Source organism: Molossus molossus, unplaced genomic scaffold (assembly GCF_014108415.1).
Source record: "Molossus molossus isolate mMolMol1 unplaced genomic scaffold, mMolMol1.p scaffold_m16_p_2, whole genome shotgun sequence".
Taxonomy (NCBI): Eukaryota; Metazoa; Chordata; class Mammalia; order Chiroptera; family Molossidae; genus Molossus; species Molossus molossus.
In genome coordinates, this window is record NW_023425355.1 from 10,989,325 (window position 1) to 11,014,315 (window position 24,991).

The following is a 24,991-nucleotide window of genomic DNA, read 5'->3' on the forward strand; positions in this document are numbered from 1 at the left end:
ATAATGTAATACTGTGTATTGTGTCAGGTAGGTACTAGACTTAATGGGGAGATCACTTAGTAAGTTATATAAATGTCTAATCATTATGATATACACCTAAAATAAATATGATATTGTATGTCAACTATAATTGGAAAATAAAAATTTTTTAAATAAAAAAGAAGAAAGAGCCCTGGCCGGTTTGACTCAGCGGTTAGAGCGTCAGCCTGCGGTCCAGAGAGACCCGGGTTCGGTTCCCGCTAAGGGTGCGTACCTCGGTTGCAGTTTGTCCCCGGCCCTGGTTGGTCGTGCGGGTGGCAGCCACTCGATGTGTCCCTTTCACATCGATGTTTCTCTCTCTCTCTCTCTCTCTCTCTCTCTCTCTCTCTCTCTCTCTCTCTCTTCCTCTCTCTCCCTCCCACTCTGTCTGAACAAAAAAATGGGAAAATGTCCTCAGGTGAGGTTAAAAAAAAAAAAAAAAAGAAGAAAGAATAAAAAAACCTACATGCATGGAGGGAAATATAGAAAGTCATGCTTATGACCAGAGAAATATGCAAGCTTAAAAATCACAAGAAGACATAAAATTTTCACTCTGGACTGAACAAATGGCCCAATACAACATTCATTAATTAAAAAAAAAAGATAACCCAGGGAAAATGGGAAAATCTGATTTTTAGTGTTACCACATTATAATATTTAAGTGTCCAACTGTCTACCAAAAACACAACCCTCAGAAGAGGGGGTGGTGGGGGGTGGGTAGAGATAAACCACAGAACTTATACGCATGTACGCATAACCAATGGACATGGACAACAAAGCCAGGGATGGGGCGGGGTGGATGGGGAGGAAGGTGTCAATGGGGTAAAAAAGGAGAAACATCTGTAAGAAAAATAAAATAAATAAATAAAAAACAAACAAACAAACAAACAAAAAGAAACACAAAGCATACAAAGAAACAAGAAACTATTGCAAATTAAAAATGGACATAAATCATTCTTGAAGAAGTCCAGGCACTGTAATTAATAAACAAAGACATTAAATCAACTGTCTTTAGCCTTCAGAGAACTAAAGGCAACCATGAACAAATACCTAAAGGAAACCAATCAAAACTCTGTAGGAACAAAAGTGGAATATAAATAAAGAGACACATATTATAAAAAGTAACCAAATAGACATCTGGAGCTAAATTTTATAACTGGTCATCTTTTTACTAGGGTTGTTAAATAGCAGATTTTAGCAGGAAGGAAAGGAATCAATCTAATCAATCTAATAGAAGTATGACACATAAAATTATATAGTCTAGAGAACAATAATTTAAAAATATAAAGAAAGGTGGACAGAGCCTAAGATACGTAGAGGATAACATCAAGAGGGATTCTAAGAAGTAGAAAAGAGAATATTCAATGAAATAGTGGCCAACACATCTCAAACTTAATGAAAGCACATATCTCTATATCTAATATATCAACCAAGTCCAAGTAGGATAAACCTAAAGAATTTCACACAAAATAAACCCCCAACACTCATATTCAGTGGCTGAAACTGGAAGAATATCTCAATTGACAAGGTTCTCCCCAAGGAGCATGGTGGTCCCAACCCCATCCTGGGCATCCCAGCCCAGAGTACTAGAGCCAAGAAGAGATACCCACAAACTACCTGGCTATGAAAATCAGCAGGAATTCTAACAGCCAGGGAAAGATGGATGTCTGCTAGAAACCCAGGTGCCCTCTTAAAATGCCAACACACAAAATCTCATTTGCAGCCATTCACTCTGGGCTCCAGGGAAAAGAGAATGGCTTGGAGTGGACTCCAGTCATGTGAAAAGTCACTGGGCTGTGTGACTGCAGGGAGAGACCTGGGGCGATGGCCACTATGGTCCCTCTCCCATACCACAGATGTCATTTTTCTTGGGTGGAGCACTCACCTCCTTGTGCCATCAGCATGGGGAAATGTAACAGCCCTGCCCTCCTAACTCCTTTTCACCTTGACCTGTAGAGCTCATCTCCTGCTAAGGAGTAAGCAGCCTGGGCCAAAAGGGTAGCAGTACCAGCAAACTCAGAAGATGTAAGTGACTGAGTTGTAGAATCTGGGGCAGAAGCTATTTCCCCCACATTCTCTGAAGCCTGACAAGGTTTACCCCATCACAGGGAGATCCACAAGTACCATCTATAGGACACTTGGCGGCACTGTCCTGCCAAGTTCAGGCTTTCCAAAAGAATCTCTCCAGGCAGAATCTAAGACATAGTAAGTTATGTGGCTATAGAATTAAATCATTTTCCCTCTCACGCCCAACCAGTGCAGAGAGCCTTCCTTCATGCAGCCAAAGCTTAGTCAGTTTGGGCCTGATAAACACCACTGGCCTCCCTCTGACACGTACCTAAGCCCCAGCCCCATCACAAAAGTCTGAAGGCAACCAATGGGTGGCAGCTAGCCTTGGTATACACTGAGACATACACTGAGTGGCCTCAAGCCCAGCACTGGCACTGAGTTTGAATCAATCTGATGAACATCACTAGAACCTACCTCCCACAACTTGTGTTCTGCCAGAGGCTCTTTTAATGACTGAGCCTAGCAGTAGGCAGAGACAAGAGGAGGAGAAATTCAGAGTGCCTTGGAACATTTTTTGACTTTCCACCATGCTCCTTACTGGTGGAAGCTAGGCTTAGTGTGCAGCTTATTTAGCCCTTCCCATACAAACCAAGGCTAAGCAGAGGCAGCCACAAACTGTGGATTGCTTTGTAGCTCCAAAGAGGTTGTCAAGGTAAATCACAGGCAGCATTAGATATTGACATGCAACAGAGTCTCTCCCAAGAAGCCCCCAAATCAATACACCCCGTGGTTACCTTCAGACAACATCAGAGCAGGCTATTGTTAGCTCTCAAAGCAGCACATTAAAAGGGGTATCTTGGCAGGCACCAGATATTGCTGAGGCAAATTCTGATTTTGTACCCATACAACAGCTTGTACCATGTGGTTGTACATCCTCAAAATCAACAAGCCTGAGGGTTGATCCCAGGCATGCATAAGACTATAACAATCAAGTTTTAATTATAAAAGAAGGGCTCAAATAATCCACACAAGGGTCATTACTGGAGCACCAAGCTTAGGTGATCAACTGGCTCCCACAAGCCAACAACTACACAAGCCCACCCTATCAAGACTGGGACACATAGCAGATCTAACTCATACACAGAAACAAACAGAAACAGGCGGCCAAATGGGGAAACAAAGAAACATACCACCAATGAAAGAATCAGAGAAATGGCTAAATGAAACAAAGGCAAGCAATTAGCAGATATAGTTAATAAATATTGCAAGAATGTTTGAGGAACTTAGTAAAACTTCAGTAGTATAAAAAAGAATATAGCCCTGGACAGCATGGCTCAGTTGGTTGGCGTATTATCCCATACACCATAAGATAGCAGGTTTGATCACCAGTCAGGGCACGTCTATGATTCTCTCTAACATCAATGTTTCCCTCTTTCACTCTCTCCCTTCCTTTCTCTAATATAAATTTTAAAAAGACATAGAAACTATACAAAATAAACGAAGAATACAATATCTAAAATGAAGAATACACTAGAGAAAAAATAAAAGGCATCCACATTATATGCATGTATGCATGACCAATGGATATAGACAACAATGCTGGGGGAGGCGGGATTGGGAGGAGGGTGTCTGGGGTGAAAAAGGAGAAATATCTGTAACAAAAATAAATTAATTAAAAAAAGACATCCACGTTATAAAGGAAGAAGTAAAATTGTCATAATTTGCAGATGATATAATACAGTATATAGAAAGCCATAAATATTCCACCTAAAAATACTGGAACTGATATATATTCAGAAAGGTGGCATGATAGAAAATAAATATCCATTGTTGTTTTAATTTGCGTCTCTCTGATGATTAGTGATGTTGAGCATTTCTTCATATGTCTCTTGGCCATTTATATGTCCTGTTTGGAGAGGTGTCTATTCAGCTCCTCTGCCCATTTTTTAATTGGGTTCTTTGTCTTCCTTTTGTTGAGTTGTATGAGTACTCTATATATTTTGGAAATTAACCCCTTATCTGATGTATCATTGGCAATGATGTTCTCCCATACAGTGGGTTGCTTTTCCATTTTGATGGTTGTTTCTTTTGCTGTGCAGAAGCTTTTGAGTTTGATGTAGTCTCATGTGTTCATTTTCTCCTTTGTTTCTGTTGCCTTAGGTGATGTATCAGTGAAAATTCTGTTGCATATGATGGCCAAAATTTTGTTGCCTACACTTTTTCTAGAATTTTTATGGATTCACGGGTCACATTTAAGTCTTTTATCCATTTTGAGTTTATTTTTGTGTATGGTGTAAGTTGATGGTCTAATTTCCATTTTTTGCATGTAGCTGTCCAATTTTCCCAACACCATTTATTAAAGAGGCTGTCCTTACTCCACTGTGTGCTCTTGCCACCTTTGTCAAATATTAATTGAGCATATTGCCTAACTTTAAAAACTGCTCATCTCTCATTATATTATGCTATGTTTCTGTTTCCTTTAATTTCTAGAGTATTCTGTTCTTTCATTACCATGAGCTTAGATAAAACATCTTATAGGTAAAGCACTTCATTTTAATCTGAGAACAACTTAATTTTGATCACACACAGACATTGCACTCTTTTACATCCCATTTTCTATTTTGATGTTATGGTTTACCTCTTTTTATGTTGTGTATTTGTTAACACATCATAACTATAGTTATTTTTCATAAACTTTGTCTTTTATACAACAGCTAATTAACACACCATTCTATTGCAGAATTAGTTGTTTTTAAATCTGAATGTATATTTAAGTTTACCAGTGTGTTGTGTACTCTTGTATGATTTCTTATCACTAAGTAAGGTCTTTTTATTTCAAATTGAAGTACTCCTTTTACCATTTCTTGCAAGTCAGGTGTTATGTTGATTAACTGTCTTAGCTATTGTCTGAAAAAAGGTTATTTTTTCTTGTGTGAAGGATTACTTTCCCAGATGGAATATTCTTGACTGGCTTATATATATACCATTTAATTGAATGTTATCCTACCCTCTCTTGGCCTGTAGAGTCTCTGTTGGAAAATATGCTAATAGCTTAATATAAATTCCTTTGTAGTTTACCATCTTTGTTTCTCTTCCTGCATTTAACCTTCAAACTTTAGCTCTGGCCGGTTTGGCTCAGTGGTAGAGTGTCAGCCCTTGGGCCAATGAGTTGTGGGTTCGATTCTGGCCAAAGGTACGTGCTTCAGTTGCAGTTTGTCCCAGCCCTGATCAGGGTTGTGCAGAAGGCAGCCAGTCGATGTGTTCCTTTCACATCAATGTTTCTCTCTCCCTCCCACTCTGTCTGAAGATAAATGGAAAAAAAAATAACCTTGAGTGAGGATTAAAAAAAAAAGATTCAAACTTTATGTTTAATTTGGACAATTTAATTATAATATATATTGGAGAGGATTCCATTTCATCAAGAGAACTATGTGGACTATTAACTTTGTAAACATGTATGTCTAAATCGCTTTCCATGTTTAAAATGTCCCTGGTTATTATTTTTTTAAATTAACTTTCTTCCTCCTCCTTCCTTTCTTCTCCTTGTGGACCTTTAATTATACTAATATTTGAACATATGATGGGGTTCCATAGTTCACTTTTGTTTCCTTCACTTTTTTTTCATTTTTGTATTTGTTTTTCTATGACTGTGTTATTTCAAAAATTTTATTCTCTTGTTTACTTATTCTATCTCTCATTTATTCTACTTTGCTACAAATGTTCTTTGTTGCATTTTAAATTTAGTTTATTAAATTATTCAGCTCCAAAATTTCTGTTTAGGCTTTTATGAGTTCTATTTCTTAATTTTTTCTTGTTTTCACATACTGTGTTTTTTTTTTTTTTGAATTTCATTGAATTATCTCTGTTTTGTTTCTTTATTGTAGCTCTAAGTTTACCCAAAACAGCAATTTTGATATTTTAATCAACTGGATTACAAAATTCTGGACCTTTGAACTTGGTTATTGGAGAATTGTTTGTATCTTTTAGAAATGACTTGTTTCCTTGATTTTTAAAATTTCCTTGAAGTTTTGCACTGCTGTTTTCACATTTGATTCCTCCTAACATATCTACAAAATGCCTTCTGATGGGATATACTATCTATTAGTCCAGCTATATTTTTTAGGGAGGCAGGGAGGACTTGTATTGATACACAGCTCCACAATTCTTAAATCTTCTTGTGGTAGAACTTTTAGGCTTTTATTATTCTCTGATTCTTACAACTCACCCAGCTGCCTGCTGGAAATTCCCTGTTGTTTTCTCAAAATGTTGTTATAGCTCACGTTTGTTTTGTTCCCCTTGCTCAGAAACCCTGATCTAGTTTTCTAAGACCACTTTATTTATAGGAGCTTCTCTCTTTTTGTCACACATGGAACTCAGCAAGAGAGTGAGGGGAGGTGTTGGTTTATCACTTAGGTGAATGGTTGAGGGTACCTATAATCCTAGTAGGAGATCCTCCAGTCAAATTCTCCCAGAGGCTTGTGGGAAGACTTTCTGCTGTAGTCCTGAGCACAGTCAGTAGAAACTGCATCTTTTTAATACTCCTTGATATTCTTATGCCTCTTTCCTGATCTTTCCCTCCCCACAGTCATGTAGGTCCAGCTTTAGTACTCTGGGTAATTCTGGAGGCAAATGAGTTTCACCAGCAGCATTCCATATGATGGAGGGAGTTGAACACTCACTCACTTCTCTCTCATTCCCTGTGTAGAGATCACTTCTGGCTATTTCAGCCCCATGCTGTATTGTTTTTGGTGAGAGGCCTTGCTGGCAAAGTTATTCTTACCTTCTCCAATGCATCCATACTTTTTTTTTTCTCCAACTATGAAATTGGATCTCCCCTCAGAAATGTTAGCCTTTAACAAAATCTTTCTTGTCCATGGATTTCTGCCCAAGTCAGCACTTGCCATGTTTTCCCCTGACTGCAGTTGAGAAAGACGGATGGTTCCTCAAAATGTGAAACATAAAATTACCACATGACTCAGCACCTGAACTCCTACTAATATTCTCAAAAAGAATTGAAGAATGACTCAAGCACATACTTGTGTGCCAATGCTCATTGCAGCATTATTCACAGCAGCCAAATTGTATAAACAACCCAAGTGTCCATTAAGAAAAGAATGGGTAGCCCAGGCTAGTTTTGCTAAGTGGTTAGAGCATCGGCCAGTGGACCATCGGGTTGTAGGTTCAATTCCTGGTCAAGGGCACATACCTGGGTTGCAGGTTCGATCTCCAGCCCGTCACAGTCATGCAGGAGGCAACCAATCAATGTGTTTCTCTTACATCTCTTTCTCTCTTTCCCTCCCTTTCACTCCATTTAAAAATCAATGGAATAATATCCTTGGGTGAGGATTAACAAAAAAGAAAAGGATGGATAAATAAAATATGCTATATGCATACCATGAAATATTATTCAGCTATAAACAAGGAAGCAAGTTCTTACACATGCTCTAACATTTAACCTTGAAAATATTTTGCTAAGTGAAATAAGCCAGACTCAAAAGAACAAATATTGTTTCCACATATATGAAATACTTACAATAGATAAATTCATAGAGACAAACAGTTCGTTAGATGGTACCAGGGACTAGGAGGGGGTAAAATGGAAAGATAATACTTAATGGGTACAAAGTCTCTGTTTGAATTGAGGGATTATACACTTGAAACTTATATAATTTCATTAATCAATGTCACTCCAAAAATGTAATTAAAAAAGTGAAATGTTTTACAAATAAAGAGTGGTGATGACTGTGCATGTAATTAATGTCACTGAATTTTACATTTAAATGGTTTAAATGCCCCTGGCCATTTTGGCTCAGCGGTTAGAGTGTCGGGCCTGTGGTCCAGGTTCAGTTCCCACTAAGGGCATGTACCTCGGTTGCAGTTTGTCCCTGGCTCTGGTTGGGTTGTGTGGGTGGCAGCCTCTCGATGTGTCCCTTTCACGTTAATGTTTCTCTCTCTCTCTCTCTCCCGCTCTATCTGAACAAAAAAAGGAAAATGTCCTCGGGTGAGGATAAAAAAAATGGTTTAAGTGGCATATTTATTTGATATATATATCTTACCATAATAAAAATAATTTCTATTGTCAGCATTTATTGTATCACCTTTATTCTACTTTTTCCTCTTAATCTCATTTTTCTTACTGTGTTCAACCTTAGCCATGCTCATGTATTCTTTATTAAATTTGAAAATCTGTGATTACCAGTCCAAAACTTTATTTATGTAGAAAAAATAAAATTATTAAAATTTCAAACTAAAATATACCTTTAATAACTACATTATATGTTTTACTCCTGATTGTTTTAGACAAGACACTTAAGTTTTTAATATCTAAGTTTCTAGTTTCTTAAAAAATAATAATACCTACTTTGTGGATTAAATAATTTCAAAAATATTAAATAAAGCCATAGATGTAAAGGAGTCATAAAATTGCCAACATGACCTAGATGGTATTATGCTAAGTGAAATAAGTCAGACATAGAAAGACAAATACTCTATAGTTCCACTTACATGTGGAATATAAAGCAAAGCAAAATAAAACAAATGAAGAAAGAAAAAAATGCAAATTCATAGAAGCAGAGATTAAACTGATGATTGCCAGATGGGAGGTGTGTGGGGGTATGGTCAAAAAGTAAGTGTGAATGTAGTCAATAATATTGTGATAAATTTGCATGGTGACATGATTTCTAGATTTAGTGAGGTGATCACATTGTAAGGTGTATACATGTCTAATCAATATATTGTATTTCTAAAACTAATATAATGTGTATACCAATTATAATTAAGTACACAATGAAATAAAATTAATAATAAATTTAAATAAATAAAAGCATGAATGAAAGAGAAAACAAGAGTCCAATTCTACTGGACGTTTTATTTTCTTTCCATCTATCTATTAATTATTTTTTATTAGATTCTATTCTAGTCACTCTAAAATATCCAAATGAGATACCTAAATCTTGACTTTTGAAAAGCTTAGGCACAGTGATTAGCTTCAAGTGACTTCATAGTTTCCTAGGTTGTTCCATCCATATTTTTAGACCAGCACAGAATCATTCATAATTTTATATGCTTTTAGAAATATAAAGACTTACAAGATAGAAAAATATAGTCCTTGTCCTTCAGGAACACAAATGATTCTGCTAGCCCTTCCCTCAAATATATTATAAAACAAAAGTGGATTAAAAATACTCCAGAATTTTATTTTCCAAAATGATTGATTGAAATATTTAAATGATTTTTACATGTGCAAAAGATATGCAATGAGAAATTGTAAGATGGCTTTAATTATAGAAACTAACCACCAGTACCCTCCATGTAACAAATATCACATTATGAACTTTGAGAATATTCAAAATAATTGAGTTATTATTTATACATAGTCTAGATTGTTTTCCTTCCCAAGGAACATTCCTGTGAAGAAAACATGCATATAATTGGACCAGTGCATTGACCTTTTTTATCTCTCAGGTTCTCTGACCTATCTCACCTCTTTTGGGGTCAGTATGATGACTCTTTTCATTGTAGCTAAGGTCTGGAGTTAGGCTGTAACTATAGAATTTAGGATTTTAATGCATCTGGGGTTCAAAATTTTGATTTGAGCCTCATTAGCATTATAACAAACTGATACAATTGACCCAGACAACTGTCTATGTCACTTAATTTGAAATGAACTAGGTATCTTTCTGAATATCAAGGGTAACTCCAATAGGAGTCACATCATTTAGAACCCCTAAGCTTTTTAAAACTCTTTGTAAAAGTAATTTTTGTCTTTTCTCATTGTACAAACACATGGCCAGAAGTAGCTATAGAGTGTTTGGGAACTGTTGGTACTAAAACTGCCAACCCTCCTTGTCACCAACATCCCTTGTTCCAGGGCTTTGTTAAAGATCTGAATTGCGTGTTATCTAGTTAAGTCTGAGAAGCTGCCAAAAAAGGTATGGAGATTTTATAATGGGAAGAATTGCAAAATGTTATTTCAGTTTATTTGTAATATTTGCAAACACCCTTTCCCCTTAAATATGTAAGAAAATAAAGCATTCACCTAAAGAGAGCAGTAGTTGAAATCATTGATCATCAAATAAAAGAGTTTTGCCTCTGATCTTGCATAGACACACACACAAAAAAGGTTATTTTGCCTTTATGCTGCTACTCCCACCTTTCTCTCTCACCTCCTTTGATACCACCCCCACAAACAGGGCATCATATGCTGGTAGGTAAAGAATCTGTTTCAACACAAGCAGATAACCAGGATAAATGAACAATGCATAGATTCTTTTAAACTGAAATCTGCCACGGAAAGATTACCAAAGAAGGTTCTGACATGGTTCATTGCCACAGTTGTCTCTAAACACAGAGTACTGTGTGTAATTTAAAGTTTCTGGAGGTGAACTTAGAAATAAAAGGGGACAATGATGAAATGTATGGGGGATTGCCTGGGTACTGATGCCTCCCAACACTCAGCCTGGAATCTTGACTGCTCTTATGAGTTCCAGTCCTGCTTTTTAAATTCACTTCTAGGGTATTTCCACCTTCTTCTTCTTTTTTCTTTTTTTCTTTTTTTTTTTTATGGTCACCATTATTTTCTGTCATCCAAGCTCGTTACCAGATGCTACTCAGCTGTTAAAAACCCTATGGACTCCACTACTACATGAGTGCTAAAATCCATTTCCTCCTTTCCATCCCCATTGTGTCTTCCTTTATCTAGACACCCATTAATTTTCATATGTATAATTACAGTTATCTTCAAAGTGATCTTCTGGCCTCTAGCCTCTTTATATTTCAATCTATGCTATAATCTACTACCAAATCAATTCTACTAAATATTTCCCTTAGTCATGTTTATTCTCTTTTTAACTAAAATTCTTCTGTGAATTTTCAAATAAGGACCTTATTTATTGTCATATAATTTAAAACCCTCTTTAATATCCTGATTTTCCCGTTTTATCTCCCACTACTCTTTTTCAGGTTTCCTCTGTTTCAACTAAATTAGACTGTTTACTGTTCTTGAATATTCTCCATGACAGCATTATCATCCTCCAATTGATTATCCTCTTACTCATTTTTTGTCTAAATCTTCTCAAATGTTTAAAGTTCAGATCAAATGGAAATATGTTCATGTTATCCTTTTAAACTCTGGAATAACTTATCTTGATGCTAAATTCCCAGAATATTTTTGTATTTTTGCTTTAACCTCTCTTGAGCAATATATTACATTTGTCATTTTCCTAATTATCTAATACAATGTAATCTCCTTTAAGGAAGCACAAGAATTCTAAATATATGGGATTGTATCAGAGCAGAAACTGAGGTATTTAAAAAAATAATATTTTAAGTTTTAGTAAATAAAAATCATTGTTTATATTATTGAAGTTATTTAATGCATTTATAATTCATTTGAATTTCTGCTTTTCTGTATTGAGATTTAATTGATGTCTATTGCATAAAAACAATTTAATGGGAACATGTTAATGAATCAGACAATCACCAAATTACTTATTTTACTTATTCTATTTCTTGTTTTGCTTTTCTTTTCTACTATAAAACAATACCAATATCCTATTTTTTTAATCTCTTGGTTGATTTACTGTAAAACATTTATCCAATAGTGAAGATATTTGAATAGTAGAAATGATTCCAGATATAAAATTCCCCCTTTCTTAAAAAATAATATTGATCTTTTCCTTACATTGGAAAGTGAGTGAAGAATATAAAACTTTAATTTTAGCTATCAATTTATGTAGTACTCCATTTTCCACTCATAGAATCAAGTGTTATATCTATATAACAAGACTTTATCATCATTAATCATTTCAATAATAAACAGGGCTCTCTTGATCTTCCAGACAAGATAAAACTTTTTAAATGATGTTTTCTCCTGTTAAGTGTATATTTCATAATATTTTTGTAGTCGGTCTTGTATTTCAATGGAAGTGGGAAAAAAATCTTACCTTATTTTAACTTTGCAATCACATTCCGCATACTGGACAGTGAAATCAAACTAATTCCTCCCACTTTGCATGTGCCTAATCTTCGGGGCCTATTTACATTTCATTGCAATGTGACAGCAGGAAAAATGTAGCCAGATGTAAAAGGGCCAAGCCACATTGTCAAGCAGAAGGTTTGAGTTAAATTTGAAATAAAACTGAAAAAAATAAATGAAAAAGGAAGACAGGGAAAGAAGAAAAAATATTCCTAAAACAAGCAGAATCTTACAAGTTAATACTGTAAGGAAATAGAGTAAACTAGTTAAATATTAATCTGTACAAAGTACAGTTTTATTTTAAATTTAAATCCCTCAGAAACCCAGAGCACTGTGTTTATAATAGGAAAACAGCAGATAGGCTTGCCCTTCACTGGAGGGCATGTCATATAGTCCTCGCCTTCTCTGCAAAACCATCAGACTGGCAGTAGTGACAGATGAACAGCTTACCATTAATTTCCCCTCTTTCATGCCTTCAATCCAAATGGTGCATATTCTCCATGGGGAGGCATCAAGGTCTTTGCCTTTATTTCTCTTGCTAACTCACACTGACTTATAAATCAAATGCAGATAAGAAGAGAGGGCAAATATCAAATTTTTTTTCTTCTGGCCTATGCCCACTTGCACACTACTGAGCTTTGACTGAAAAGTTGTTCAAATTGTCCTGTGGTTCATAGGTTAGGGAGTTCTCAGTGATGACAAAACAACAAAGAAAATCTGAGAGACAAAATTTGTATATTTTGGCTTATAAATTATAAGTTTTGCGATTACAGAGTTTGTAAGGATGATTTCCATAAAATATGTATCTAAGATATTATATTCTTATGGTGAAAAAAATCTGGACTATAAAACCCTCACATTCTTTAAGCATGGCTAGGAATGTAGCAATCTTTAAAATATTTCTTTAGTCTTATTTTCCCCCTTTACTGGAAGACGCTAGTTTCTTCATAAAATCTGGAGAATTATCTAAAAGTAGACCCTTCGTTATGATTGATTTACTTTCCTTGAATTGGTATATTTTATAACAGCATTATGAATGAAATGTTTTGTAGACTATATTTGAAGTGTGGAGTTTGGTATATTTAGGTTTTAACACATGACTGTTAATACTTTCCATTTTTCAAAATGTGCATGGTATCTTGTCCATGGTGAATGATTAATATATATTGCATTCTTCAGAAGCTGAAATATTTGCAATACTCCTTTGATTTTTAGTGCTCTTGTAATTTTATACTAATATTTAAGATAGTTTAAGATGTCTGTTTTATTTTTCTTTGAAGAAATAACCTGATTCCTTTGAAAGAAAGATATTTACAGCTTTGTATATATAAAAGAGGAAATTTTGACTGGGGAAAGTGCATCAAAATTATATTGAATTATAACAAATCAATCTTGTACTAAAAGTAAATTCAAAATCACTAGGTGATGCAAAATTATTTTAAGCTTTTGAAAGCTGATATTATTATCATTACTGACAAATTATAATATTATTATTTTGCAAAGCAAGAAGTGTTAATGCTGTTAAATGACTGCAAATGTTAATGTCCAAGGCTGCCTGCTGGCCTTTTGCAGGTGACATATCTAGGAATTCAGAGCTATTTCATTTTCTATCTTCGTTTTCTAAGGCAGCAGGCCCCATCTATAAATTACAACTGATGACAAAAGTGGAAGCTAACAGTGGCAAAATTAGGCCCAAAGGCAAAATAATTATATATACAGCCTTCAGCAGTAAGGGAGAGAGCCATCAATCAGCCCCCAATTATTCACTAGTTAATCAGCTCTGCCCTTCCTTTATTGAAGGGTTACAGTGTAATTAAGTTGGCAGCATCCTTTTAATTCATCAAACATACAACACATGGCGGTGTTTGCTGCAATTGGGGGACAGCACCTTTGTGAGGCTGACCCTTAGTACTGCTGTTGTAAATGAGGAAAACTTCAGAGGTAAGGGAGAATATTTATGCGACAGCACAGCACCGAGATAGTGGTTTCTTCATATATACACCTAAGCTTAAAACACCTAAGCGGGCAGGATATTTCTGAGCCTATTCAAATTCATAACACAAACCTTATATATGTAAATGAATGTGCAAGACTGTGTGTATTTATGAACATGTGTGTAAAGAGCACATAAAAATATGTGTGAAAAAGAGATATGGCTGATTTCTGACATGCAAATAAGCACTGACAGCTTCAGAATACAAGCTTTGGGAGAATAACCACTTATTCCAATGAGACTGCCATCATATAATCCTTTTTGGAGGGAGAGTCTGTAAACCTTCTCTGAGAGCCAGGGTTTTAGAATCAGTGATAAATTGTTTTGTAGAAGGCCTTTTATGTCCTCAATTTTATTTATTTATTTATTATTTATTTATCTAGTCTTTATCATAGATTTTTAAATTGAATTTATTGAGGTGACACTGGTTATTAAAATCATTCAGGTTTTAAGTGTACAACTCTATAATACATCATCTGTATATTATATCATATGTTCACTACACAAAGTCAAGTTTCCTTCCATCATCATTTATCCCTTCTTTACACTCTCCTAACTCTTCCCACTCCACTTTCCCTCTGGTAATCACCATACTGTTACCTATGAAGTTGTTTTTATTTATTTATTTATTTTTTGCTTAAGTCTTTCCCATTTTTCTCCCAGCTCCCCAACAACTCTCCTCTCTTACAGCTGTCAGTCTGTTTTCTGTATCTGTGAGTCTCTTTCTATTTTGTTAGTTTATTTTGTTCATTAGATTCCACATATAAGTGAAATCATATGGTACTTGTCTTCCTTTGACTGGCTAATTTAGAAATTGCTTATTCTTTGGTATTCTTTAGTTAACCGTATTTTAAGAAATTTGAAGGCAAGAATGCTTGTATTACCTCCTTCCCTCTCCTAGGTCCTAGAATGATAGCTGGAACATAATACGGAAGCTAAAATTATTCATTGAATTAATGAATGTGTGAATGAGTGAATAAATGAATATAAACAATGCATGTGAAAATTTAGTTCAGCAGTTACTACTACTAATAGAAGGAATCACTTAGCTTGCAAGTTAGTTATATTGCTGAGATGCACAATACAGAATAAATAAACTTCAAATGCCAAAAAACTAATTATTTAAAAAAAGATGGAAGAGAAGATCCAACAGTTTGCCCTGTCCATATAAGTGTGACATATTTGTTCCAAAATTTAAAATAATAGTATATTTTTAATTCATGAATATATCTTACTTTTGTCCTTAATGAAATTTAATTGAATTTTGCCTACTTAATCAATAAGACTTCTATTTTTTCTAGGTTTTTACCTACATATTTAGTGTATTTTTTACTAATATTCCATAAATATACAAATTAAACCTATCGGTACCTGATTTTTATTAAAAAAATAGATGCAATATTGTTCTTATTCAGAATATTCTCTATCTTGCATTTTTCCTGTTCATCAAATTACCTTTTATAATAATTTTATTATTTTCTGAGTAAAGACAAAGATTTATAAAATAAGCATTAAAAAACCATTTACTTTTGGAAATGAAATAAAATCATTTTTTCCCTTATCATATAATGGGCAATCGTTCCCCTGATATTTTTCTTAGCCCTAATAAATTCAAAGAAGTACTTCCCCTAATGTCTTTTACAAGTTGCACCTTATTTCTGGTTTTCACTTTTTTTTTTATTATACAAGCCTTCACTGAATTTCATGGTAGGTTAAGCTATCTTTCCTACTTAGTAGTTTTTCTATTCATTTTAATCTCCAATCCATTCCTAAAATGAGTCCAGTTACCAAATTATTTTAATACACTGTCATATTTTATAAAATGTCACTCAAAATCATGTGAAGATAAATGCCTTGCTTCTTTTTTAATGTCTTGATCACAATATGTGATTGAGTTTATAAGTAAGAAATTGCATGACACTTGTCCTAGAGAGAGGCTGGGTGAGCTCCAGTACAGGAGGACACCTGCCCAGGCATGGCAGGAAGATCTATGTGCAGCTGAAAACAGGGATTCCAAGAAGCATACAGAATAAGTGGAGGCTTCCTCGGCTTGTTTCCAGCACTGGACCTGGTTTGCGGCTAAACTTCAGATCAACTGGTGTGGTAAATCAGATGACGTGTAGTTTTTCTGAAGTATCAAGAGCAGAGAGTGCAGATTAGGAAGGAGGAGAAGCGGAGAGGGTTAGCCAATTTTTGCTGTACTGCAGCTGGGAAGGTGCAGGGATATTTTGTCAGGGGAGCCCCACCCTCTGGTATTCTGGTGTCTTAGCCTCCTGCAAGAATCCCCAATCCAAAGCAATTGAGAATGGAAGGGGAGTCTGCAAAGTATCGGGTAGTTGGAACCAGTGGGGATTTGGTCCACTTAGACAACTCAGACGGTAGCTTCATCGAAGGCAAAGAGCAATTTCTTTGTTAAAACATCAGCTTTGGATGTTTGCTCCAATCTGTGTTTATGTAAGGGCCCACACCGTAAAGCTAGAGATTGGCGGAGGGATCTTATTGGTACACCCAATCATAGACTCTGAGAGTTCCTCTATTCTCTGGAAGACCTTTGGACAGAGAGCAGGGCAGGAATTAGACTGTATGGCTTGGGAAAGAGGATCAGATTGCCGCCTCAAGTGCATGGGGAGAGCTCCTCCCTGCACCTGCAGAACTGCTGTGTCTGTCTCCTCCTTCAGTGACCCAAGGCAATGGGGAGCAGCACTGACCTGGAGATATGCACTGTAGTATACGATCTCAGGATCTGAGAATGTAGACATTTGGCCGGGTTGGAGCCTGGGCGAATGCCCCACCAAGTAGGGGCCATTCATACAGAAAGATTGGAGTGCCAAAAAGGGCCAATTAAAAAAATGTATTATTTATTTATTTATTTATTTATTTATTTATTTATTTATTTATCTATTTATTTATTTATTTATATTTTGATTTATTTTATTTTAAAAATTATTTTATTTTTTAATACCTTCTTACTTAGTGTGGCCACAAGAGGTGCCAAAGAGCCAGTTAGAGCTAAGGCATTGAGACTGTCTCCCAGGTGGGCTTTTTACCAGGAGAAAGACCAGCGTATGCTGGGACTGGGACCTTTGGCTGCATTTTGGGGAAGCAGAGCAGAGTTCCCCAGTTCCCCAACAAGGTCAGCCAGAGCAGCTCTGGGAAGGAGAGGAAGAGCATGCCCCCCCCTCCTATAGATTTTGGGCTCTAGCCCCAACGTGAGTCTTTTTAAACCATCCTAGTCAGGACCCAGATGACCCTGCAGAACGCAATTCTATGGGAGAAGGGAGAGTAGCTTAAAGCAGGGACTTACAAGGTGTGAAGCATGAGGAAGACCCAGCCTCTGGGATCCAGGGGCCCCACCAAACAGACTACTTAAGGAATAAACTAATGGTTTTCAGAACGTTCAACAGCATGAAAGTGGACATAAAACCATAAAAACAATCAGTTGGAATGAAGAATGCCATATCTGCAATAAAGAATACACTGGAATGGATAAACAGTAGGTTAGAGAAAGCAAAGGATTGAATAATCAAAACATGCTACAAAAATCACTCAATCAGCCCAGGTAGTGTAGCTCAATGGTTGAGCATCAACCCATGCACCAAGAGGTCGCCAGTTCGATTCCAGATCTAAGCACATGCCCAGGTTGTGGGCCCGATCCCCAGTGGGGGCACGCAGGAGGTGGCCAATTGATGTTCTCTCTCATCAATGTTTCTATCTCTCCCTCTCTCTTCTTCTCTCTTTAAAAATCAATTTAAAAAATCAATAAAGATTCAAAAGTATAAAAAAATCACTCAATCAGAGCAACAAAAAGAAAAAAATAATTAAAAAGCATGAGGAGAGTTTAAGGGAAATTTGGGACAATATGAAATATAACATCTGCATAATAAGGATACCAGAGGAAGAAGAAACTGAGAAAGGAATAGAGAATTTATTTGAAGACATAAGGACAGAAAATGTCCTTAAACTGGTGAATAAAAATGTCACCCAATTTCAGGAAACACAGAGAGTCCAAATCAAGTTGACCCCAAAAAACCTACACCAAGACACATCATAATTAAAATGGCAAACATTAACAACAAGGAGGGAACCTTTTAAAAATTTTTTTATTGATTTTTAGAGAGAGGAAGGGAGGGGGAGAGAGAGAAACATTGATGTGAGAGCAGAAGAACAATTAGCTGCCTTCTGCATGCCCCATACTAGGGATTTGTCTCACAACCCAGCCATGTGCCCAAACTTGGAAACAAACTGGGAAACCTACAGTGCAGGGGACAATATCCAAACTACTAAGCCCCTCTGGCCAGGACTGAAGAGAGAATATTAAGGGCAGTAAGATAGAGTCAGTCAGTTATCTACAAAGGAGTTCCCATAAGGATGTCTCATGATTTTTCAACAGAAACACTACAGGCAGAAGGGAATGGCATTAAGTATATAAAGTAATGAAAATTAAGGATCTGAAACTAAGACTACCGTATCCAGAAAGCTACCATTCAGATTTGAAGGAGAAATAAAGAGCTTCCCAGCAAAAATAAAGGCTAAAAGAGTTTATTACCACCAAACCAGCATTTCAGGAAATATTAAGGCACTGCTAAGAAGAAGGGCCTGGGCATTGTGGCTCAGTGGATGGAGCATAGTCCCATTGTGGGAAGCCATCTGGTTTGACAAAGTTCGAGTGCAAGGTTTACAAAGTAACTTGCAAAAGGCTCTGCAGCTCTCTCTTACATTTTCAGGGAGTTTGGTTATCTAGGAGTTAAAGCAAATATTATAGTGCTTCCAAGAGGAAGCTGTAGAAAAGAGAAGCTAGCCCAAGGTTAAAAGATTAAGCAGGAACGCAGGGCTAAAGATAACTTGGCTGGGAAAATAGGGAGCCAGGACTTGTAATCAGGATGTGAGCAAAAATTCTGAGAACTTAAACAATATGTGCTTCTGCAACTTATGAAATCTTATGCTATAAATGTAGCCTTGAAAATAAACTCAGGGCTACAGTCGCTCTGTCAGCCCTCCCGATCCCATCCTTTGTTGTCTGTCTTTTCCCAATCTTCACTCCCCCTTCAGGACCATTCGATCTCGTCGGCAGGTTCCAACATCCCATGGACTGAGAAGTCCCAGTTTGATTTCCAGTCAGGATACTTGCCCAGGTTGTGGTCTAAATTTCCAGTAGGGGGCAGGTGGGAGGTGGCCTATCAACGTTTCTCTCTCACATTGATGTTTTTATCTCTCTCTCCCTTCCTCTCTAAAATAATCAATAAAAACATGTTTTAAAAAAAGAAGGAATACGTATACAGAGAAATATAGTAATAAAGAATAAAATGGCAGTAAATAAGTACCTATCAATAGTAACATTAAATGTAAATAGATTAAATGCCCTAATCAAAATACCTAGGGTATCTGAATGTATAAGAAAACATGACACTGGAGGAGGAAGATGGCGGTGAGCAGGACTTGAGGGAGGGTGAGTGTGTGAGAGAGTGAACTAGTGTGTGAGACAGTGAGTGGACGTGAAAGTGGATGACCAAACTCGTGCAGTGCAGAGACGCGGAACAGAAGGTTCCTGTGCTGTGGACAGGAGTAGCCAGCTACTGCAGTAAGCGGCTCTTCAGGGAGCTTCTCCTTGCATTGCGGGGAGATCCCACCATTTTGGAAGATCCCGGGTCTTCCCTGGGAGGAGGCAGTGGGAGCTGCTAGGGCCCAGCAACTTGAGCCCACCAGTGCACCTGGCACCATAGGACCAGTGGACACCCTGTGTCGACACAGACCAGTGCACAGTAGCTGAGTTATCAAGGTGCTTGCTGTGGAAACTGCAAATGGCCGGGAGCCCAGCACCATCACCCAGAGTAGCAGCCTGATCAGAGTCGAGATATACCCCCAACAACAGAGGTTGGGGAGCAGACATCCGTCCCCAGGCAATAGAAGCACAGATCAGCAGATGAGATCCATCCACAAAAACTACAGCAAAGGCTGAGCAAGAGCTGAGCCCCATGGGGCAGCAGCATTCCCCAGCCGCCAGCGGCAGGACCTGGGCTCCACAGAGGCCTGTGCAACCCAAGGGCCCACAAGAGTGGTGGGAAGCCAGGTCTCAAGAGGGAATGAGCTATCCAACTGCCATGGGACCTGCGGAAAACTGGGGCACCAGAGAAGCCTGTGCAACCCAGCTATCCACAACATAGGCGTGGAGCCGGGTCTTCAGGAGGGACTGTACAATCCAGATCCCCACAGGATCAGCGGGAAGTAGGGGCTCCAATGGGGCCTGTACAAGCCAGCTGCCCACAAGTGTGGTGGGGAGCCAGGGCTTCAGTGAAGCCTGTGCAACACAGCTGCCCACGGTACAGGCAGAGAGTGTGGCTCCAACAGGACCTGAGCTATACAGCTACAGGTGGCACCAGTAACCAGCTGGGAACACAACCCCAGAGGGGCCAATGTGATCCAGCAGCAGCACCTACCAGGACACACCAATACCAACCCCCAGTAGTCAGTCCTTCAGGATCCACAGCAGGCAAGAAGCGACATGCAACAAAATAGTCTGAGAGTCACAGTAGCCTTATTTGAAATATAATGAGCTGCCTACACATCTAAACATCTCTCACTGGGTCTAGAGCTACCAGATGGCTAAAATGGGGAGACAAAGAAGCAATACTCAAAGGAAAGAAAAAGAGGAAGCTTCTTCCTCTAGTCCCAGAAATGGGACTATAGGAAATGGAAGACAGCAACTTGTCAGATAAAGAATTCAAAGCAATGATTTTAAGGGTGCTCAAACAATTTGGTGAGAACTACAAGCAACTAAATAAGAATTATAAAGAGTTCCCTGGGAACTACTTCAGCTTAAAAAAAGAGGTAGAAGCTACACATAAAGAGGTAGAAGCTATGCACAAAAATTAAGAGGAAAAAGAATGACATAGGTGTTATGAAAAATAACTAAGAAGGGTTCAATAGCAGATTAGAAGAAGCTGAAGACCGAGTCAGCGACTTAGAAGACAAGGTAGAGAAAAATACCTAAATAGAGTAGCAAAGGGAAAAAAAAATTAAAAAGCAGGAGGAAAGTTTAAGGGAGCTGTGGGATAATACAAAATGTAAAAACATTCACATTATAGGGATACCAGAAGGAGAAGAATCAGATAAAGGAATAAAGAACCTGTATGAAGAAATAATGACAGAAAACTTCCCTAAACTGGTGAAGGGAAAAAGTCACACAAGTCCAGGAAACACAGAGAGTCCCAAGCAAGATGAACCCCAGAAGACCCACTGTTAGACACATCATAATAAAAGTGGCTAACATTAAAGACAAAGAAAGAATCTTAAAAGAAGCAAGAGAGAGACAGAAAGTTACCTACAAGGGAGCTCCCATTAGACTGTCAGCTGATTTCTCAATAGACATGATGCAGGTCAGAAGGGAGTGGCATGAAGTGTACAAAGTAATGCAAGGCAAGGGTCTGAATCCAAGACTACTCTATCCAGCAAGGCTATCATTCAAAATTGAAGGAGAAATAAAGAGCTTCACAGATTAAAAAAAAAGATAAAGGAATTTACCACCACCAAACCAGCACTCCAAGAAATTCTGAAGGGACTGTTGTAAGAAGAAGAAGAAACAGAGAGAGAGAGACAGAAAGAGAGAAAGAGACCAATACAGGCATAAATTAAAATGGCAACTAATAGCTATCAATAATTACCTTAAATGTAAATGGCATAAATACTCCAATCAAAAGGCATAGGGTAGCTGATTGGATAAGAAAACACGACCCATGTATCTGCTGTCTACAAAAGACCCACCTCACAACAAAAGACTCACACAGGATGAAAGTGAAGAGATGCAAAAAAATTTACCAAGCAAATGGAAACGAAGAAAAAGCTGGTGTAGCAATACTCATATCTGACAAGCTAGACTTCAAAACAAAGGCCATAATAAGAGACAGAGAAGGTCACTACATAATATTAAAAGGAGCAATCCAGTAAGAGGATATAACCCTGGTAACCATATATGCACCAAATACGGGAGCACCAAAATACATTTAAACACTTCTGGAGGACTTTAAGGGAGAGATCAATAGCAACACAATCATAGTGGGTGACTTTAACACACCACTGACACCACTGGATAGATCTTCTAGACAAAAAATTAACAAGGACATAGAGTCCTTACAAGACAAACTAGATCAGTTGGACTTAATTGGTATCTACAGAACATTTCACCTCAAAGCTGCAGAATATGCATTTTTCTCAAGTGCACATGGGTCATTCTCAAAGATAGACCACCTGTTAGGATACAAAGCAAGTCTCTACATATTCAAAAAGATTGAAATCATATCAAGCATCTTCTTAGATCACAGTGGCATGAAACCAAAACTCAATTACAATAAAAACACACAAAAACATTCAAACACTTGGAAGCTAAATAGCATGTTATTAAACAACAAATGGGTTACTAATGAGATCAAGGAAGAAATGAAAAACTTCCTGGAAACCAATGAAAACGAACACACAACATAAAATCTATGGACACAGCAAAAGCAGTCCTGACAGGGAAGTTCATAGCACTACAGGCCTACCTCAAGAAATAAGAAAACATTTCCTATTGACTTTCTAACCCTACAACTGAAATAACTAGAAAGTAAACAAAAAGAAAAAAACAGACCTAGTAGGAGGAAGGAAATACTAAAGGTCAGAGCAGAAATAAACAACATAGAGATTAAAAAAACAATTCAAAAGATCAATGAAACAAAGATCTGGTTCCTTGAAAAAATAAACAAGATCAATGGACCTTTAGCCAGACTCACCAAGAAACAAAAAGAGAGAAACTAAATAAACAAAATCAGAAATGAAAGAAGATAAGTAACAACTGACACCACAGCAATACAAAGGATCGTCGAAACATACCATGAACAATTATATGCCAACAAATTGGACAATCTAGAAGAAATGGACAAATTTCTAGAAATACGCTGCCTCCCAAAATTGAACCAGGAAAAGATAGAAAACTTGAACAGACCAACAATAACAAAGGAAATTGAAGATGTAATTAAGAAACTCCCAGCAAGCAAAAGCCCAGGTCCAGATGGTTTCACAGGGGAGTTTTACCAAACATTCAAAGAAGAGCTAATACCCATTCTCCTCAAACTATTCCAAAAAATCCAAGAATTCAGAACACTTCCAAATTAATTTTATGAGACCAGCATAATACTAATTCCAAAACCAGAAAAAGACACTACAAAGAAAGAAAACTACAGGCCAATATCCCTGATGAACACAGATGCCAAAATTCTTAGCAAAATATTAGCAAATTGGATCCAGCATATATCAAAAAAATTATTCATCATGACCAAGTGGGTTTCATCTCAAGCATGCAAGGATGGTACAATATTTGCAAATCAATAAATATGATACACCAAATAAACAAAAGGAAAGATAAAAGCCATATGATCATATATATAGATGCTGAAAAAGCATTTGAAAAAATCCAGCACCCATTTATGATAAAAACACTCAGCAGTATGGGAATAGAGGGATCATATCTCAATATAATAAAGGCTATATATATATATATATATATATATATATATATCTACAGCCAACATTATACTCAATGGGCAAAAACTAAAAGCATTCCCCTTAAGAATGGGAACAAGACAGGGGTGCCCACTTTCCTCACTCATATTTAACATATACTGAAGTCTTAGCCACAGCAATCAGACAGGAAGAAAAAAATAAAAGGGATTCAAATTGGAAAGGAGGAAGTGAAACTGTCATTATTTGCAAATGACATAATATTGTACATAGAAAACTCTAAAGACTCCATCAAAAATCTACTAGGCTCAATAAATGAATTTGGCAAAGTAGCAGGATACAAAATTAACATCAAGAAATTTACGCCATTATTATACACCAATGATGAACTTACAGAAAGAGAAACTAAAAAAATAATTCCATTTACCATCACAGCAAAAAAAACTAAGATACCAAAGAATACACTTAACCAAAGAAGTAGAAGGACCTCTTCACAGAAAACTACAGGTCATTAAAAAAGAAATAGAGAAAGATATAAAAAAGGGGAAGCATATACCTTGTTCATGGATTGCAAAAATTAACATCATTAAAATGGCCATACTTCCCAAAGCAATCTATAGATTCAATGCAACCCCCATCTAAATACTAACGACATATTTCACAGAACTAGAACAAACACTCCAAAAGTTTATATGGAACCAAAAAAGACCCCAAATAGCCATAGCGATCTTGAAAAAGAAGAACAAAGTAGGAGGGATCACATTACTAGATTTTACGTGATACTGCAAAGCCACTATAATCAAAACAGCCTGGTACTGGCACAAGAACAGGCAGATAGATCAATGGAACAGAATGGAGAACCCAGAAATTGACCCAAGACAATATGGTCAATTAATATTTGACAAAGGTGGCAAGAGCATACAGTGTAGTCAAGACAATCTCTTTAATAAATGGTGTTGGAGAAATTGGACAGCTACTTGCAAAAAATGAAGCTAGACCACCAACTTACACCATGCATGAAAATAAATTCAAAATGAATAAAAGACTTAAGTGCAACTCGCGAATCCATAAAAATTCTAGAAGAAAGTGTAGGCCACAAAATATCAGACATAACATGCCTCAAAATTTTCACTGGTACAACACCTAAGGCAACAGAAACAGAGCAGAAAATGAACACATGGGACTACATCAAACTAAAAAGCTTCTGCACAGCAAGAGAAACAACCATCAAAACAAAAAAAAAAGATCCCACTATATAGGAAACCATAATTGCCAATGATGCATCAGATAAAAGGTTATTTTCCAAAATACAGAATGCTCATACAACCCAACAAAAGGAAGACAAAGAACGCAATTAAAAAATGGGCAGAGGAACTAAATAGACACCTCTCCAAACAGGACATACAAATGGCTAAGAGACATATGAAAAATGCTCAACGTCGCTTATCATCAGAGAGATGCAAATTAAAACAACTATGAGGTATCACTTCACACCTGTCAGAATG